The sequence below is a fragment of the Cyprinodon tularosa genome, unplaced genomic scaffold (genome assembly GCF_016077235.1).
Source record: "Cyprinodon tularosa strain WSP-4 unplaced genomic scaffold, ASM1607723v1 ctg552, whole genome shotgun sequence".
NCBI classification, from domain to species: domain Eukaryota; kingdom Metazoa; phylum Chordata; class Actinopteri; order Cyprinodontiformes; family Cyprinodontidae; genus Cyprinodon; species Cyprinodon tularosa.
Window position 1 is genome coordinate 287712 of NW_024039288.1, and position 21229 is coordinate 308940.

Genomic DNA, 21229 nt, shown 5'->3' on the forward strand with positions numbered 1-21229 from the left:
CCGTTAAATGAAAGTCCTGCAGAGGAAGAACCAGCATCGGAGCCTCTGAACAGCCAAGATGTCAAAACAGTATTAAAATCCAGAACTTTTTCCTTAATCTCAGCCTCTCAAATATTCTCACAGAACTACATCACCTCTGAGTTAGGAGCAACTCGGCCAATAATAACTTGCTTACTGCCAACATATGAACTGTTCAGTAATTTGCTCATAAAACCTCCATTGCAGCAGAACCGGGTCGGCCCCGGAGCTTCCTCCCTGCAGGCTGCGGGAATCCGATACAAGAACGAAACATTACCACGTCTTTTAATTATCGTTTTTATTAATCTGCTCGGTTGATAATTACTAGCTGAACAGCGGCGCTGCAGATGGAGTCAGAAGTTGGTGTCTGGCTCCATCACAGCTGAGGATGAAAGCGAGGCAGACGGAGAGAAAAGACCGAGTTGTGAGTTGTCATAGAAACTGGATTAGCAGGGAATCCTGTGCTAACCTCTCTGTGTCACAATGTGTGTGTGCGTGTTTAAAAAAAGAAAAAAACTGATCTACATGCTCTGTTGCCACGGCAACGCGGTTGAACAATTTTTCAGTACCTGCTGACTCCCTCTGACAGCCTCTCACATACAGCCAACCAGATGTGAGAGTGAAGAGGAGGAGAGTTATCGTCAGCAGGTTCTGGTTCCCAGTATCAGATGGATCTGAGGTGGACTGGGAGGAGGCCCAGATGTGGAGATGTTCCCAGCAGGAAACACTCCTGGTTAAAGGGCCACGCATTGAGGCACATGTTATAGGGGTGGTTGACAGAAGGGGGCAGTATTGCTCTGTTATGGTACTGATTGAGACAAAATACAAAACACCAGATTTCTAACCGATCTGTACTGGAAGCTCGATCCGCCTCATGCTCCCACAAACCGGTCCGGATCACTGCTTATTACATAAATGTGCTCAGAGTACAGATCTCTATCCTTAGTTACAGAAAGACATCAAAGTACATAGGGCTGCAACAACGAATCGATAAAATCGATAAAAATCGACTTTTAAAAGCGTTGGCAACGAATTTCATCATCGATTAGTTGTGTCGCGCGATTATTGCGTCATCCGCCGCGCCGTCATCACTGCCTCTTGACTGAAAGAGGAAGAAAAAAAAATACGGCAGAGCGAGTCAGCGCCGCAGGTGCAGTGTTGCCAACTCTGCGACTTTTCAGACCCCTCCAGCGAATGTTTTTCAAAAAAGCGACTAGCGACAAATCTGGCGACTTTTTTCGGTGTCACTGGCGGCTTTTGGAGACTCTTACGTGAAAGCATGCATCGTTCCTACTCTGCCGTGGGGCGCCTCCCCCACCCCAACCGCGTTTTCCCGCAGGAGTCCCTCTCATTCAGAGTCTCAGCGTCCAGACTGCAAATGAAGCGCGCATGCACCGGGATTGACGGCGCAAATTGATCACAATAATTAAAATAGCCTGCGCTTTGTAAAGCGAAAAAAGTGATAACATGCAACTTTTTTCAAAAGAAATTAACATGGCACGGAACCACCATGTTTGTTTGGTTTTAAAGTGGGGGAAACGTAACGTTAGTTTCTCAGGTAGCTCATCTGATGCTTTCCTTACCGTGTTAGTAGGTTACAGACAGTGATAAGGTTGGCTACTTATTTTACTTTAAATTTCATTTGAATTAGCTTAAGCAGCGTTTATATTTACTTTATAAATAAATTAACTTGCAAATTATGAGGGCAAGACTTTTAAAGTTTAAATCTTCTGGCAAAGATAAAGTAAAGATGATCCTGCAATTTATAGAAGTAAAGCAGAATAAAATCCAGCAAGATCAGTAATATGTCAATTAATTATCTGCCACATTCCCATGTAAATATCTGTCTTTGGAGGATGTGTTTTTTAGCACCCCTAGTTCTCTCATTTTTATTCCAAATACAATTTATAATTTGAATCACAGGGCTATTTTTATCTCTATGGTTCAGTATTTTCTCAAGTAGCAACTTTAACTGCTGTACTTTCCTGTCTTAAAAGGCAGAACTCTTCTAGTCTAAAAAAACTCATTTGTTGAAATGGGGGGGCCTATTGTTTGAACCCCTTAGGGGCTTTTAAAAACAAAAATGTCTTTTTTTGCGCTTTATGAAACAAAGTACCCTATATTTTGTCGATGTACAGCTACATTTCTCATGTAAGTTTGCGTAGTTTTAACAGAAACATTTATTTTTCATATTGCACCAGTACAGTTAATGAGCAACCTGTACTTGTGTGCTTGTTTGTTCTGTCTATAATGTTTATTTTGGAATAAAGAGGTTAATATAAAAAATATTTTTTGTCCGATTCATCGATTAATCGAAAAAATAATCGTCCGATTCATCGATTTTTAAAATAATCGTTAGTTGCAGCCCTAAAAGTACACTGACTTTGCTGAGAGAATCAATGCTTCCCATCATTTCTGTTATATCGCATGTCTGACATCATCACCGAACATGCTCAGAGCCCAGGAAAAACAAAGCCACCATTTTCACCCGTGTTTTATGTCCTTTAGATTATCCTGTATATACTTTACAAGTGCAGTGAAATACAAAAATAAAAACCCCAAAAAACTGCAGTTATTTGTAAATTCAAAACTGAATAACGCCCTGCATGAGTCCCGGTACGGATCGTACCACCAGTTCGGAGATATTCGTTTTTCTTCTACTAATCAAACACGCTGCCCTTCCTTCACATCCTCCGCTTGCTCTTAAACTCTGACTGGGTACAATTCCCTGGTCTGATTCAGAAAGATATCTGATCTATAGGGCGGTAAACAGGCCCGTCTCCAAAAGATCAGAAATCAAAAGGGTGCATCTGAAAATTGCATACATGTGGAAAATAACCCATCCATCCATCCATCCATCCATCCATCCATCCATCCATCCATCCATCTTCTTCCGCTTATCCAGGGTCAGGTCGCGGGGGTAGCAGCTTTAGTCCCTGTCCCCAGCAACTTGGGCCAGCTCCTCAGGGGGAATCCCAAGGCGCTCCCAGGCCAGCAGAGAAACATAGTCCCTCCAGCGTGTCCTGTGTCTCCCCCTGGGCCTCCTCCCGGTGGGACGTGCCTGGAACATCTCACCAGGGAGACGTCCAGGAGGCATCCTAATCAGATGCCTAAGCCACCTCAACTGGCTCCTCTCGATGTGGAGGAGCAGCTCTACTCTGATTCCTCCCCGGATCACTGAGCTCCTCACCATATCTCTAAGGGAGAGCCCAGACACACTATGGAGAATACTCATTTCAGCCGCTGTATCCGGGATCTCGTTCTTTCAGTCATGACCATAGATGAGGGTAGGAACGTAGATCAACCAGTAAATTGAGAGCTTTGCTCACAACAGGGCGGTACAGAGCCTGCTTCACTGCAGACGCCGCACCAATCCACCTAATGATCTCCCGCTCCATCTTCCTCTCATTCGTGAACAAGACCCCAAGATACTTAAACTCCTCCACTAGGGGCAGTACATCCTCCCCAACCCGGAGAGGCACTCTACCTTTTTCCCGGCTCAAGACCATGGTCTCAGATTTGGAGGCACTGATCCTCATGCCGGCCGCTTCACACTCGGCTGCAAAGCGCTTGGAAAATAATGTCAAATAAAAATTTTACAAAAAGGGGATAAAAAAGGAATGAACCTTAATCAAAATCCTTATAAGCTGAGCTATTTTCAGGCTGGCGACCTTTTAAACTCTTGTAACATAATCATATCCAGAGATTTTCTGACAATCTGTAGTCCAGGTCTGAATGTCTTTGGATCATGAGGGAGACTAACAGGGAGAACCAAAGGCGGTAAATGTGGAAACAGCTTCATTTATGAGGGGTGCGCTTCGGTGGCACAGTTAGAGGACACAACACATGTACGGAGGTCTTAGTTCTCAACATGGCCGATCTGGGTTCCAATCTGACCTGGGGGACTTTGCTGCATGTCGTATCCCCTTTCCTGTCAGCCCAGTGTCCAAATATTAAACACACAAAAAAAGTAATGAACAGTTTCTGCTTTTTTCACCTGCAGGTAAAAACTGACACAGTATTAAGACCCAATCACTGAATGAATGAACATTACTGGAACAGCAAACTCGGCGAGTCCCGCTCTAACATCTAAACTTCCAACTAATTGGATTCTGGTGGGATTTTTTTGGTGGATCGTGGATTTTTCCTGCTCTAATCTCCCATCTTAGATTCAAACAGCTGAAGTGTTGAACAATGTTTCTGGATATTTTCTGGGTTTTGAATTTTGATCGAAAATATTTCTGTTTGAACTTTTTTTTTCATCCCATTCTATTTTCTTTATTTTTTTTCCTAATTGTATCAATGTTGATGAGTAAAGCTTTCAGATGGAGCTCATAACAAATATCAACACAAACATTCATTAAATACGCCTGATATTAACTACAGAAGTAGAGAAATGGCTTTCCATTAATCCCGCGGTTCTCAAAGTGTGTGGCGCGACCCACTGGTGGGGAATTGAGACGTGACAGGTGGGGCGCGCCAAGTTCCGGTGTGTGTGTGTGTGACTATAAATGTAGAACGTGTGAGAGCAAACTGTCCTTATAGCTGTATGTTGCCGCTTTTTAGACCAATCAAACCCACAAAGTAATCATTACTAGCCTACATGCAGTCTAATTAAAAGAACATTAGATATGAGAAACATTTCACCTGGAACTGAAGTGCCAAAATAATTATTGACGTGACGTCGGCATATTATTTGTAACGGAATAAACTTTCGCGCCCCAGTGTTGCCAACTCAGCGACTTTGTCGCTATATTTCAGACCCCTCCAGCGACTCTTTTTCAAAAAAGCGACTAGCGACAAATCTAGCGACTTTTGGAGACTCTTACGTGAAAGCACGTATCGTTCCTTTTCTTGTCCTCCAGCGGCAGGTGCTGCCGTGGGGCGCCTCCTCCGTCCCAACCCCGTTCTCCCCCGCTATCGCAGGAGTCCCTCTCAGCGCTGCAGTCAGAGCAGAGACACAGCATGTTTAACTTTAGCGTCCAGACTGCAAATAAAGCGCACATGCGCCGGGATTGACGGCGCAGGTTGATCATAAATAACTGAATTTGAAATATTTTATTAGTTTATTATGCAATGAAAAATAAAGTAAGTCTATTTTTTCCTATTCTGTCTGCAGCACCTGCTGATTTTAGGTCTGCTGAGGAGGACCAGTTTATTGAAATGACGTCTGACTCCACCCTGAAGCTCAGGTTTAATGCTCAGACTAATAGTGAATTCTGGTTAGGAGTGGAGAGGGAGTATCCACTCATCGGGCAGAGAGCTGTGTGCATTCTTCTTCCCTTTGCCACATCATATCTCTGTGAGATGGGCTTTTCAGCTGTTGCTTCACTGAAAACAAAATACAGATCTCAGCTGAACATTGAGCATGACTTGAGAGTGGCAGTATCAAGCCTGCAACCCCGTTTTGAGAAACTGTGCAATGCAAAACAGGCTCATTGCAGCCACTAATGCAGGGATAAATAGACCTGTCTTGCCAGATGGATTTCACTTCTTTTCTTTTATTAACAGATTGCAGAGTGGCACTTTAATTTTTTCTATCTTTGAGCTTGATACAAATTTTGACACAGCTGCATTTTTATTTTCTTTATTTTTTAGCTTGCTGTTATTTGATGTAGATAGTTTGTATTTAGATACTACTTGTTACTTCAGTAAAATTGGAACATTTTAAGATTGTTGCATATTTCATTAGCATTGTGTTGGGGCGATGGGGACAGGCGGGGCTTGAAAATTCCCCCTTGTCCAAAGTGGGGAATGACAGAAAAAGTTTGAGAACCACTGCATTAATCTAATCCAGACATGTCCAAAGTCGGTCCCACTAGGCCGCTGTCTTACAGGTTTTCAAGGTTTCTCAGCTTCAGCACAGCTCATTCTGATTATTTCAGTTCAACAAAAGCCTGTTAATCAGCTATCAATGGAAATCAGCTGTGCTGAAGCACGGAAACCTCTAACCCTGCAGAACTGCAGCCCTGAGGACCGACTCTGGGCGTGCCTGGTCTAAACCGTCCCCTTTGGGTCATTCACCTGCTCTGCTCCACGCCTGCTTCATGAACTTTCTACCAACATCCTCAGGGAACTGAGTCGTGCAGTTTAGGGATCAGATGGCAGAGGCTGCACTTTCCTCTGAGGCCCTGGCAGCGCTTTCTTTCTCTCAACTGCTTTCATTTATAACCCTGATCGAAATATACGATAAAATAAATTCCCCAAACAGGGTTATCAAAGTATAACTTCCTTTTCTCTGTAGAAAATTTGGTGAACATGGCTGCAGTCTCAAAGCTTATTTTATGGCAACAGTCAAGCAAAAATCCCTCAATATTATCAGTTTTACCTAAAAATTTGGGATTTTTTTAGAAGATTTCTGTACAAATTAATGATCAAAGCCTCTTTATTATTTGTATTACTTATCAGTAGCATTCATGTAACGTGATCAGCAGCAAATCATTCCTCACAATCAGAAGTCTGTGATGAATTATTCAGTAATTGATCAGAATGTTTAATGAAGGGCGACGATGATGTTAAATCATCACATTTTACTGCAATAAACCAGATTGTACCTCTGCTACACAGCTGAGGTGTTCCACAAAGCTGTTTTAGACCATTTTCTTCATCAAGGAATGATTTTGTAGATAGATCCAAAAACCTTTCTATAGGTTTGTCTTCAATGTGTGAATAAAAGCTGAGTAATAAAGAGCGATCACGCTTCCAGCAAGAATGATTCCCTTCTCTCCTCCTCCTTTCTCCGGCTCTTCTTTGAGACGGGCATACACTACGATTTTTTGCAGTTTTCGGGTCAACTACTTTCCAGTCGTGGGATAATTTTTCAATGGGGCCGACTTTCAGCCTGATCGTGCATCGTGTAGTGTACAGAGGGTAACGAGGGCCGATCAGCCTCTCATGACCACCTCCCGATCAGGAACCGTTGGGAGAAAATCAAACATTTTTTGAAATTCAGTTGGCCTTCGTGGGCAAACAATGATTCTTCTTCCTCTCAGATGACATTGAGATGACATCTGTCCAAATACGTCTTGGACTTTTCTTTTTAGAGCTTTCAGCACAAAATTGCACAAAATGCCGAGGCAGCGTTTCACACTGTACGACGAAACCCTGCAGTTTCGTCGTACAGCGTGAGCTGCAGCTGTGTGCAACGATTGAAAAAAATCATACAGTGTACGCCCGGCTTTAACCATAATTTCGGTTCTTAGGAGCGCTGAAGTTGCTGCCATGGGATTGGCTGATTTACAATCTGTGTTAAGAAGCATTTTAACAGCTTTACTTAATAAAGCGGCAGGTTTGTTTGCGTTTACGGTTCAGTTTAAAGTTTTTCCCTTTCAGTTGCTCTGCTCTGAGGGGTCATCTGATCGTTTCAGCTTTCCAGCTCTGAGCAGCAGACAGGAAGCCGTCTAAAAGTGTTGTTCTGCTTCTTTTGTTCTACAGTAACCTAGAACCCATTTGACCCTCCTCCAGCCCAGAACATTTCCTCTAATCAATTCACAGCTGAAGGGGTTTGATCTCAAAGCTCTTCATTTCCACCAATCAGAAGCTGTGAATCATCTCCTGGCATTTAAGAAACCTTTCCTCCTCCTCAGAGATGGGAGCCGCTCCATCGGACCAGGAGAGCCTCTATACATATCGGCTGATGGGGATGTTGGTGGAGACCTCAGATCTCCTTTTGTTAAACCAGCAAACCCATGACGGCCCTCTCTCCAACAAAACCATTTGTGTTTATCTGTTTTCATTTTGAACTGAGTCACTGCGAGCTTAAAACAAAGGAGTTTACACAAACAGGTGAATACAGACAAAAGCATCAAGCTCTTTCTTTGGAAGCTCAGCCTTGAAACAGACAAAGAGACGAACGAATGGATACAAAACAAAGATCTGAGTCAGACTTCAGTGAAAGTAGCTTCTAGAAAGAGAGCTTCTATATTTCAGCTCAGAAAGATGAACCAATAATTACTTGACATATCTGTGTGGATAAAAAAAAAAAATCCCATGAGGAAGAACCAGAAAAACACAGAAGGTTCCAGATGCAGACCTAAAAAACTAAAAGAGTGAAAGGATGAGAACGAAGATCCAGACAAGATCAGATTTGTATCGGATTCAGGACCACATAGCCAAGTGGCCTGAGTCGCATTGGAAAAAATCGGATCTGTGTTGATCAGACTACCATGAAAAGATCAGATCCAGGTCGCATATGGGCAAAAGAAAATCGGATTTGGGTCACTTCAGGCTGCGGTGTGAACGTAGCCTTAGATGAGTCTTAGATTATTTAATCCCACTTTATGCAGTCTTGGTTTTAGCAGAAGATTAAAATAATCTGAAAAACTACTTAAGAGACGATTAAATAGTTTACTCGAAAAGTTCGACTGTAAAAATTTATCAAAGGATTTATTATTTCTATACTTTTTCAGATTGTTTCATGTTTTTATTTAAAGGAATATTTATTTAGTAACATTTTTTGAGGTTTAAAGGAGTAAAGTGAAATAAAAATGCTGAAATTATTTTCATGTGAACCGAGCACTTTTATCAGCAGCCATTCAAAGAGCGAGAAATCAGCTTTTCTTCTGTTTCTGCTCTAATTAGCACTTCTAGTCCACAGAAGGGTTTCTGCCATGTTGGGCTCTCAGCATACCCTCCATAGTGCAGCTTCTTTTATTGGTATTCCTGCTGCTGTAAATGTGAATGGCTCCTCCAGGTAGCAGTCGGTGGGAGCAGAAGCACAGCAGTTCTTCTCATCTCTGCAGAGCTCTCCGTTACATAATGTCTCCTCAGGTTGGTCCTCAGCGTTACTTCGGGAACGAACAGATCCAGCGTTTTCAGAGCTGGATGGTTGATTCTGGGAAGGAAAGGCGAAATTCTTTCTGGATTAGATCAGAGGGAAGCTCGGTCCTGAAATAACTCGGGGTCGCCATTGATCATTTCCAGCTTTTGTCCTGAGCAGAGCCGCTGTCCTCCCACACAGCTGAACAATGCAGCAGCTACGCTGAACGCTGGGATCTGAGCTCCCCCGATGGCTCAGAGGGTCTGAGGGGATGTTTAACTGTCTCTCACACAGTTTACAGGAATAAAAGTCAGAAATCTGATAACAGAACATTTCTTTCACACTCCAGATGCTTTTTTTTAGTCCTTAAAGATCTATTTCAATCTTATTACCAGTACTTTAGGTTTCTGTCTTCATCCTGTTGCAAAAATCTCTGACCTTTTTCCAGGAATTCTAACAATTAGGGGAGTCAGTTCAAGCTTTTTAAAAATAGTTCAAAAATGTAGAACTAAGAATAAAGTAGTAATTGGGTTTATCTTGTTAGTTATAACTTAAATTCTATCACTCTTTTTTTATTTCTTAATACAATAGAAAAGGAGAGTTGTAACGGATGTATAGGTCATAAAAATTGCTTATGATGAATTAGTTTAAAGTCGTAGGGAAGTCATATTTAAATGAAATGTCAAATCATTTTTGCTTAAACATGTATATAAATGCACTCTTTAGCAGATGACATTGTCACAAAATTCACAAAAAATGTCACAAAAATCCTGTCATAAAATCTGTTTTTTTTCCTTTCGTTATCATATGCAGGCCAGTTAGTTATACATCAGCTTGTACACCTAAATTCGGCCAATCATATATCAACAGGCATCTGTCAATCAAATTTTTTAGGTCATAGCATCTTGATTCATATGTAACAGCTAATATACGCAATGGTTGAAATAAGAATAATTTCCTTTCCCATTGAGTTCCGTCCCAGTGTTCACTGGGATGGACGTCTGTGTCTTCAGCAGGCGTAGAGCTAACAGAACTGGCAGCGTTGCGAGGCAAGGGCTCAAACATGTACGGCTGTAAGCCTTCTACACCAAACCAAGCTTCTGCCGCCCTGGCGTCCTTTTCCACAACATCTTCATCCCACTTTCCTCCTCTAAATAAAACATGTATGACGGAGGAGACTCATCCACGACCTCCGACACTAATCTCTCCTCCTCTTGCATGTTTCCTCTGTCCATAGCGTTCCTTGACAGTGTCGTTTCTAAGTCACCACTTTAGTGCTACTTGGTCCCAATGGAATTTCCCATTGGGAACCTACTAGCACTAAGTTGCTAACTGGTTAGCAAGATGCTTCAGAGGAACCGGCCACAATCAAACTTGCTTGCAAACCTTCCCACTGCCCCCTTGATAAACGACCGATCACATTCACTTTATTCACTTGTGTAAAGTCGTGCACCACTTGGGAGAGTTTAGAAATACGACGGTTGGAAAGGCCGTTTCCCAACGACTTCAAAGGGACAGTGTGTCTCTAATAGTCGCTAATAAGTCAACTATTAAAGCATATACAGTTTAGAATGAGTTCTTTATAGATACATAGGTGGCGGGGCACCCAATGAAAGACGCCATGATGTTTCACCATCTTTGATTTTGGTTGCTGAAAGGGGTCAAACTTTAATGCAAGAACTTTTTTCTGTTCAGAAAATAGTTTGTAGAGTTTATCCTAATCACTGCTGTAAGTTACTTATTCTTTAGCCGAAGAGCATTTTTTGGGTCTGTGTACCATTACTCTATAGGAAACATCTTGATTACCAGGTTAGTTTATGTTTCTCTTAATATTCAATTGATTGTTTAAGCCCTAAATATAACACACTAGGGCTTTAATAGACAATAATAAATGAAAGACAAGCTGTCAAACTCTGAATGGATGTAGAAAACATTAATGTATCAGAAAAAAAAACTGCAAGCTAAAGACCTAAAAAAGCAACACAAAGTCAATGACATCAGTCTGGAGACGGGTTTTACAAAGATTTGTAAAGCTGTACGACTCTCAAGAACCACAGAAAGAACAAGCATACACACATGCAGAAAACTTAGAACAGTGGTGAACCTTCACAAGAGGCAGACCAACCAAAACTACTCAATTAACACCAGTGTCTCAGCCAGGATGTCACATAAGAACACGGAACAACATCTAAGCTAAGGTCAGAGGTCATGATCCAACAATGAAAACAAAGGCCCCAAATGCACAACTTTTTGGGCAGACCAGAAAATATTATCCAGATCCAGAGCTCTGGACCGGGACAGCTTGACCGGACCTTCAACAATCCCTCCCAAGGATAAAATCCTGAAGGGGAACATCCAGCCATCAGTGTCATGAGGTTGGCTGATTTTCCTGGTGAATTTTTATCCTCTCTGACCTGAGGAAGTCCCGGGAGGAGTTGGCAGGCAGAGTCTCCCTCCCAGAGTCATTTTGACCTGAGATCTGACCTCAGGTACAAACTGGCATGAATGGACTGATGAAAGCAAAAAAAGTGAAGAGGGAAGAATTGCAGCCAAAGCGCAAAATGTTTTGGAAATAATACATCATCATTTCCTGACCCCCACTAAATAAATGAGTTTTGAAAACTTGACATAGACTTTTTTCCCAAAACGTTTCTTTGCACAAGTATCAAAAAGATGAAAATAAAGGAACCACTTTCCCAGGATCATAAACATGACAGAGGGTCGACTATGTTACCGTATAGAATGTGAACCCTTCAAACGTTCTTAAAGAAGTGCAATGATTTGTGTTGAGGAATAAATGTAGGGAGGATATGCGTCTCTCCACATTGCTCTTGTATAATTCAGAGAGACAGAATGTTCCTCTGCGGTGTGAAGAGCGTCTGTGTTTCCTGCTGACAATCATCACAGTCTGGCAGTTTCACACATCAAGCAATCAGAATGAAAACATAAAAAAAGGGATCGGCCTCACATCCACATAACCAAATGTTAGATTTTATGTTGTGGAGATGAACCCTTTCAGTCCGTGAGCACCATAAATACTTTCCATTGTGTCTGAATGCCATCGAGGATCTGTCTGGCTTTAAACCACAATTCTAACACCTAACCAGTAAAATCAGATTATGATGCTAAGAAGAGCTTTTATTAAAGCTGAAGTCTGTAAGTTTTTAAAAATCACTTTTTTGTCATATTGGCTAAAACTGTCCCTATGCCCAGACAGCAGTACATGTGATATGTAACCTGTGAAAAAAACTGCTTCAATTGGTCCTGCATACTGCCTGTATTTCAATCTGGAAAGAATAATTCGGGACGAGTCAAAACAACCAATCACAGCCAGAGGAGCGTCTGATGGAGTGTCAATCACAGCTCACACACGCTGAATCCCGCCCCCCCCCTTCTGGTCGCATGCGGTAGCCGCGCAGATGCTGTGAGAGGGGTGGAGCTTGGAGGTGGGGCATGAGTGAAGCAGAGAGGGTGGGGGAGTGGCGTGAAACCTGTTTTTCTTCAAATTTTCAGTCGAAGTCTGCTCTCTCAATGTTACAGACTGCAGCTTTAACCATCAATCCTGGTCCAAATAAATATACATTACTGAGTTCATCTAGATGTGACTAATCACCATAGTCCCTTCTAGCCAATCGGCTCCTACTTGGGTCATACTACTCGTTACTGTGGGCCAATTAAGGCCCAAAGAGTATCTATAGCTCTGCTTCTGGACCCCCCAAAAAACAACACATTTTACTGACATTATTGTCTCATTAATTCAACCAAAAATGGCTGGTAACCCACCTGATGGTGACTAAAACTTAAACAAGTCTATCTCCTATCCGGTTTAAAATGAAGGAAACCACGAAGGAAACCAAGAAATCCCCCAACCAAACAAAACTCTTTAGCTGATGTTCCACATGTTCTTCTTTTACAAGGACATGGCATGAAAAGGTCCAAAAAGATTGGTCTAAACACTATTTTAAGAGGTAGATCACAACTACCCAAAGTTCCACATCTCTGGGTTAGAGTACAATCGCTGTTAAACTTCTTCCTTGGACCAAATTTCAGAAAGTTGGCGTGGACGACTTTTTTCCAGCCAACGTTTAAAGATTCTCCTTGTCTTTCCTAATCTGCTACATAGAGCTGCTTGTAGCTGTACTCCATCAGTGAGGTTAACTCCCCTACCAGGAGCCTAGCTTCCAGACCACCTCCTCAATCACGGCTTCACCTTCAGCAGAGCATTTACCTCAACATTCTATTAAAAAGGACCAAAAACATTTAATTCATATTATAAAATAGTTATATACACTAAGCATCCATCCCCATAGCATTTAGATCCTTTTTCAGCCCAAATAGAATTCCAGCACTGGGTGCAATGAGCAGACATAAACAGGTGTGGCGCCATCTGCTGGCAGAACCACAAAATTACCGGAAAGCCAGAAGGTGACAGCTGATACAGCCACTTAAAGGAATAGTACACCCAAAACATCATTAGCCTTCATTTTCTACTCACCCCCATGCTGAACAACACTCTGGAGTACTTTTTTGATATCTCAAATGCATCTGGAGATCTGGGAGGCTTCTTGCTGTCTGCTGACATTCAAATAATGGAGGTGCCCAGCGCCCGAGACAGAAAGGTCCATAAAAGTCCACAAAAAACGTTTCAATATTCCTCCATACTGCTCGTCCAATGTATTCCAAGTTTCCTGAGTGGGTAGCATCCAGAATTTACTCGAAACGAAGTCATTTAGAATGTTTTTAGAGCATAAACAGTAGTGTATATGATTTCCTGAAAGCGCGCACATGCGCGATCACGACGCTACGGAAGCCGGCAGACCAAACCAGCGCATTCAGCTCGGCAAAGAACTCATGCTCTTCCTCAACACTGAAGTCCTCAGACATTTTTCTTTTGTTTCTTTCTTTGCACAGGTAAACAGCACATTTCTTCTTCTAAGCTTGCATTATCGGCAGAGCAGACGCTGAATGCGCACTTTCATCTGGTTTGGTCTGCCGGCTTCCGTAGCGTCGTGATCGCGCATGTGCGCGCTTTCAGGAAATCCTTTACACTACTGTTTATGCTCTAAAAACATTCTAAATGACTTCGTTTCGAGTAAATTCTGGATGCTACCCACTCAGGACACTTGGAATACATTGGACGAGCAGTATGGAGGAATATTGACACGTTTTTTGTGGACTTTTATGGACCTTTCTGTCTCGGTCACCATAGACCTCCATTATTTGAATGTCAGCAGACAGCAAGAAGCCTCCCAGATCTCCAGATGCATTTGAGATATCAAAAAAGTACTCCAGGGTGTTGTTCAGCATGGGGGTGAGTAGAAAATGAAGGCTAATCATGTTTTGGGTGTACTATTCCTTTAATAACAGCCGAACCCGGCCGGGCAGTCCTGCAATGCCTGTAGGTAAAACGACAGCTTGCTTTGGTTGAAGGCTAACCGATAATCTATTTACAGCAGCTCTACGTTCTCGTGAATTTTACAAGGACCCCCTATCAGAACATCAAGGAGGAAGAAATAGAAATGATCCAATTGATATTCAGTTTCTTATATTCTTAGATTATTTTTCCTCACTTCCTGTTACATGTTCATTTCCTGTGAAACAAATTATATGTGATTTTATTCCAACTTACAAATGATAATATTTTAGTCAGCATGTTTAGTGTGATTAGTTGTTGTAAAGCATTTCTTTTTTTTAACATCTGTAAATATTCGTTTAGAAAATTCTCAAAAACCGAGTGTTCTCTCTAGTCTGCTACAGCTCTGAGTGTTTTGCCCTGACGAAGCTGACCAAGAAACAAATTACGTCTTTCGAGCTTTGGTGCTATGGGCGCATGCTCAAAATCAGTTGGATGGAGATGTTACACAATGTGGAGGGGCTACAAAGCATGGGAACAGAAAGACCAACTCTGCTAGACCAGATCCTCAAAAGAAAGTTCCTGTACTTCGGTCATGTCAGCTGGACCTCATCTGGTCTGGACTTGAAAATGATCTTGGCCAAACAGGGACGAGGCCAATGACGCACAACATGGATAGACGAGATAGAAGTGATAGCAGGGGAGAAAGACATGAAGAGGAACATGGCGAAGGCAGAGAAGAAGGAAGAATGGCGCAATGCGAGTATGAGTAAGTAAATATTTGTTTAGCTATATGAAAAGTCGAATAAAAAGTGTATACCATTAGTAATAAGAAATAGTTTGATGAACTTGCCACTAAATTAGCCAGTTAGAAACTGTCACCTGCAGTCTCCAGGCAGGTTTTCTTTAACCAGACGATTAAAGATAATTTAGTTTGATAGGAATCCATTAGGTGGTTCCTTGCTGGTTCTGGTGGCCCAGTGCAGACCTGACATAAACCCAAAAGAACTTGGCTCTGGAAATGAGTCAGGGATTATCATTGCTCTATTTTAAGGTGAAGATGCAGGAGAGTGACAGGGCATCATCCAAACAGCTACAGATCTGATAGCTCCTGGTTTTTAGAGCTACATCTTAATCAGTAAAACAGAAGCATGTTGACAATTGGATGAAACAATTATAAGTTCTTACCTTGACAGCTTTTCCAGTAAAATTATCTAAAACTGAACATTACATTTGATTTCTACTCTTTTGAGTCAACCTGTCAGGTTATATTTTTAGTTTTTTTTAAAGTCAATCAAACATAAAATCACCTCAGTGCTTTCGGAAAACCTGATGATTGGTCCAAAATAAATACACCTGGAGACCTTTAATTTTTTAATAACATGTTGATAAACATTTAATTTGTGCTCCCAGATCTCCTTTTCTGTAACATATAAACACACGATGCTGCAGTGAGGGATGTTTTTCTCCTCTCTAAAAATGGGAAACAAGAGAACATGTCCGCTCTCATTAGGCAGAGGTGTCTCCATCTATATTAAGTTTAATACCAGAAGAGTGAAACAGAACTAGGACCACGATGAGGAAGAGGATAAGGACGTTTCCTTGATGGCTCATAGGAAGGTATGCAGGAAAACAGCTGTTTAGGGGCGAAATGGCAGGTTCCAAAAAGCTGAAAATTGTCCCCCAATAGAATTATCAACATAATCCCAAACATATGACCAAAAATTAAAAGATAAAGAATAAAAGAGTAGATCCAACATACTGGACAACCAAGAGCAGGGCTGTTTTAGATGCAGATCTGCTGCAACAAAGCTCTTTCAAACAGGTGAATTATCTCCTCAGCATCTCATTATGTTCCGCGGAGGCCCGCTAATGCACCAATCATTTGATTAGGGAGCGCTGAAGCAGGTGAACATCAAAAACATGAAGAACACCCTCGAGAACTGACATTAGACACCACTGATCTGCAGCGATTTTCCAAAGAGGACAGCTCAAAGTCCTCTGAAGCAAACGCTGTGAAACGCTGACAGAGAAAGCAGAGTGAGGTCCAGCCGGCCGAAAAGGGCTGGTGATTCAAAGGGGAATATTTATGCCGGGATTTTAATAACCAAACTTAACCAAATAAAACATGGATTTTTAGAATGTTCAATAGGAACCTAAACATGTTTCAGTTTATAAAACATGAATTCACTGAGGGGGTTTTGCTCATCTCTATGAGAGGCATCAGTAGGTGTGGATTTATGGCTGTAGATTTACCGCCCAAACGCTTCAAACTGTTTAATGTGGTGAAGTTGAAAGGATGGGCCGTATGCCGGAGCGTCTGAGTGATCTGTGGCTATAGACTCTGTTTTACCTTGATAGCTACACTTCAGTGCTGTTTCTAGCTAAAATGTTCAAACAGCCACGCTGCTCTCGCTCAGTTTGAGCTTCAACTCTATTGAAAAGGTTTTTACAGTCAGACGCTTCAAGGTCTATAATACTCTACGCCTGAACTACTACAGCAAGAGATGAGACCACTGTTTATGCTTTTGATGTTAACAAGGACACAAAACAAAGAAAGCTAACATTAAAAGTTTTTGAAATTCAGTATCTTTTTGAATATTTATAAACATGATGCTGCTGGCATGTTGGTGTCTCTAAAATGGGTTTTTATCTTTTGTGGAAAATCTAATTGTTTCACGTATACAAACTATTTCAATTTAAATCTTTTTTTCTTTTTTCTTTCGAGCTTTTTTTCGTCATTATACTGTCACAAGTACAGAGCAACAAAATGAACTCTGTATTTAACCCATCCCCTTGGGGAGCAGTGGGCTGCCATTGTGCGGCGCCCAGGGAGCAGAGTGGGGTAAAGGGTCTTGCTCAGGGACCTAGAATAGCAGTTTGTGGGAGTGGGGCTCGAACTCAGAACCTCAGGATTCCAAGCTCTACACCCGAACCACTAGGCCGCAACTCCCCCATAACTATTTTATATATTTTTTTTGAGCTCTTATTTTATAGAGTGTGTATGTTGAGATATAATTAATTGATTTTGCAGCATCAGGCTGAGATTCTTTATTGTATTTGATTTGTTTCTACACTTAATGATATGGAGTTAGAAATTCAATTCCACATTCTCAGTCAATGGGTTATTTTCTCTTATTAAACAGTTATTTGCTGATTTGTTGCATAAATACTTTAGACAGTAGGTCTCTTGAAAGGCACTCAGCCCTGATCAAGAGTTTAATCTTCATTGGTGCAGACAGAGTTTCTGCATAGTGTATCATGAGATGAAGCAATGTTTCAAAATTAAAGGAGCACGTCAGGTAATGCTACAGCTGTGCTGTATAATTGCAGGCCCTCATTAGAAGCATTTTTTAGACCACTCTGACTAATGCTAAGCAGCCTGACTTTTGCATCTGACCAAACGGCGAATGCTGCGATGTTTGACCAACAAAAGACGGACCCTGAGAGAGCAGCTGATAAAAGCAGCACATCTACCAACTCTGTTGAAACTAGACGCAGGTAGCTTAGTGTGATATGAACATGAAATTCAGTACAACAAAAATTCTCCTTAAGGCTCTAATAGGACAAATAACACAGAGACTCAGTTTGTTTAAAAATGGCTGAAATATCCCATCATCATGCAGCCAAGTTCTCCATCGTCCTGCTTATGACCTGATTATCGGACTCAGGTGTGTTCAGGCAGATACACAACTAAAAAAGTGCTTCTCCAGTAGGATCCACTCACCTATTGTCAGCAGGCCCATCAAACTTTTCCACAAGCCTTTACTAATTTCCACTGATCTCTTCTGGCTTGTTGCGGTTCTCAAACTCTGGCAAGCGTCTGGATTGGTTCTGGTCCAGTCTGATGATCTAGTTGTCCAGCTTCTATTGCCTTTTACAGTGAGGGCCTTGGAGAATGTCCGATGGCGTGGTTAAAAACTGATCATTCTACTTTTTTAAAACTCAGTGGACGTCTGTGGATGTTGTTGTTCCTCTAGAAGAGTAAGTCTTCGGTGATCTTCAAGTGTTTTCTTCTGTGCAATAATGGAGAGGAAACAGGTTTCAGGATTTCAGATTATTTTCAGAGGGTTGCCCTGCCCATCCTGTAGAAAGGGAGGAAAAGGGGGAGGAAGAGCGGGAGGATGTGGGTGGGAAGTGAAGGAGAGGAAAGCAAGGATACAGAGGAAGGGAGGAGGGGAAGAAGATTGATAAAAATGTTAAAATATGAAGGTTTGCTTTGAGTTTGAGCTAGATTAGATGATGTTGTGCATTCAGAGTTCAGACACCACAAAATGTTAAACATGGAGAACAGAAACACTGACAAATAAAGCGTGCACCTCTTTTTTGCAAGCATGCATAACTGATAAAAAACTAACAAAAGGACTTTACCAAAGGCATCAGGGGTTCAAGTTTACTAGATTTACTCAATAAATATAAAATATCTATAGCTTATAGAAAAGCTCTCCATAAATACAGATAACATGACCATGTACACTGCAAAAACAATCCAGAAATAAGTAAAAAATGGCTTAAATTAAGTATATTTAGCCTTAATTTGAGCAGGTAAATAAGATGATTTGCCAATGGAATGAGTATTTTCACTCTTAAAATAAGATAGTTAGATAATATTTACTTGAAATAAGACGATAAAATAGTTTTTTCTTATTTTAAAAGGAAATTGTCTTGTTCCATTGGCAAAGTGTCTTACTTACCTCCTCAAATCAAGGAAAAACACACTTATTTTAAGAAAAAATAACTTATTGAGATTTATATTTTTTGCAGTGTAGCGACAGAGGAGGAACAGAAAAAGACCAAAGAGGTAAAGAATTAAAGACACAAAAGAATGAAGAAAGATCTAAAGAAAGCAACAGTTTGTCTAGAAAACTGAGAATCTTGAAATGAACCAGAATGGACGAAAAGGATCTTTAACATTTTAAAAGGGCAGAGATTCAGGAAAATCAGAATGGATGGAGAATTATTTCAGAGACAAATAAGCACAACCAGAAATAAACAAAGAGCCCATGGATATACACAAGACGGGCTTGGTTTCACCTTTAAAAAATACAGATATAAACATTTTTATTTCAGTCTTTGCTCACGTGTATGTAGTTATTGATGTATGGATGGATATTTGACTGATGGACAGATGAATAAATAGGTGTTTGATGGGATGTTTGAGGTAAACAGTTCCTGTTATACTAGTATATAGACTGATGGATGTTTGGATGCGTATAAAATCCAAGAAGATTTAGATAAGTGAAAACATTTATCTAATGGTTTTAAGGACAAAAATATAATATGAGAGAGTGTGTGTGTGTGTGTGTACCTGTCTAGACCTTAGAGTGAGGACCATTTTTCCAATTTAACCATCAAATTGAGGACCAGTTGTTGAAAAGTGAGGACATTTTGCTGGTCCTCACATGCTATTTTGCTAATGGTTAGCTTTAGGGCTAAGGTGTCTATGGGTTAGGGTTAGGCAGAGGTATGCATTGGTAATGGTTAATTGGTAATGGTTAGGTTTAGGGCATAGAAAGGGTTGCAAATGACTGAAAATCAATGGAAGTCAATACATGGTCCTCACTACAATGGTAGAACAAGTATGAGTGTGGGGGGGTCTCTGCGTGTCACAAGGTGCAAATGGCATGTTTAGCGGTGCACTGGTTCTGAATGGCGGAGGAAGTGGGCGCACCCGGCGGTCATTATATTTTCTGTTGACGTGTAATAATAAGCTGTAATGCCATTTCATGGAAGCTGAGCACGTATCACATGTGAAGGCCTGATTCATGAGTTTATTTTAAATCACCCTGTTGAAGCCTGGTTAAAAGTCAAGATCTGAATTTCATTTGTTCATAAAATGCTATTTATTTATTATTACATTTGTCAGATTCAAGTTATTTCAGTGAACATTCTGGGTTTTCCTCTTATTAAACGAGGAATACCAATAATATAGTCTATAGCAGGAACTTTAGGAAACAAAAAAAGCAGCTGAGAGGCTGAGGTGGGGCTGTCTGACGCACTCATTAAAAAAAAAAACTCCTCCCAAATCTAAATGATCCATTCCCCTACAAACAAACTACCAAACCAACAAATAAAAACCATAACAGCTATAAACTCAGACAAACAAACATCACAGCATCTTTTCATTTATGGATCCTACATAGTCTATAGGTGTATTAATTGGTCAGCCTGCGCCAGTGAAAGGTTGGACGGTCTGAAATGGGATAAACTGATCACTGCTGATGCAGAAGTGGCCTGGAGTGTTAGATGGAGCACGCGTCGGACAGATCAGCCCTCCCAGCGTGACCATGGCAGTTTTGCAGCATAATAAAAAAAGAATCTTGCGTTTAAGAGGCGACAAAATCATGCAGCTTCTAGGGTTTACAAAAACATGCAACAGATTCCACATATCGTTTATTAAAAGGTTGTGAAAAACAGACTCCTAGGAGGGGCTAATGGGGGTGAGTTATGTGTATCTGAAACTAAACTATAACAATAAATTATGCTGCTGTTTTTAAAAATGAAATGTTAAGCAAACTTTATTAAATCATGTATGACATACATTAGGAGAAGTTGTTTGATCTATATTTCCAGATTAAAGTTCTATCCAGTTTTCCTTCACGACTGAAAGCAGAGCAGATCTGCAGCCACCAGTTAGATTCACACACTAGATTCACAGCAAACAGACAGGAACTGGCGGTGTTGGTCTCTCCAAAATAAAATTGTAAACATTTCATGAGATTCCAATTAAATTTAAACTGTAATCATTATTAGAATAACTGTATATATAGAGAGTATTTTATATGATTTACATCGTTTGAATATTTTTTATTCATTCTGAAGGTGTGGCTGTGCCCATTGATTAAAGACATGCTGAGGAAACCCTTTGGCGTTTGGATGTCCTTTGTTTCCAGTGTGAACATCTGCTGCAGTGAGAATGTGTCCAAATGGCTAAATATAACTAACATACCAAAAAATAAAAATCAACTTCATAACACTGTGAATATATTAGCCAACAATTATGCTCTCCAGTCCACTCCAAATAATAATGCAGTAATATATTTGCATAAATTGTGCAGCCTTAGCACACAAACCTCCTAAAAATGAAGAGATTGTGTAGA

The 21229-nt window shown here is 40.9% G+C and overlaps 1 protein-coding gene across 5 annotated transcripts in view; it reads right to left on the reverse strand.

The window, feature by feature from the left end:
• shank3b (SH3 and multiple ankyrin repeat domains 3b) overlaps positions 1–21229 on the reverse strand; it is an 80609-nt gene that overhangs the window by 38660 nt on the left and 20720 nt on the right. For all 5 annotated transcript variants that reach the window (XM_038305208.1, XM_038305203.1, XM_038305207.1 and 2 more), the window contains exon 2: positions 17857–18214. The gene's annotated coding sequence lies outside the window, so the exon portion shown is untranslated. The remainder of the gene's footprint in view (positions 1–17856; positions 18215–21229) is intronic.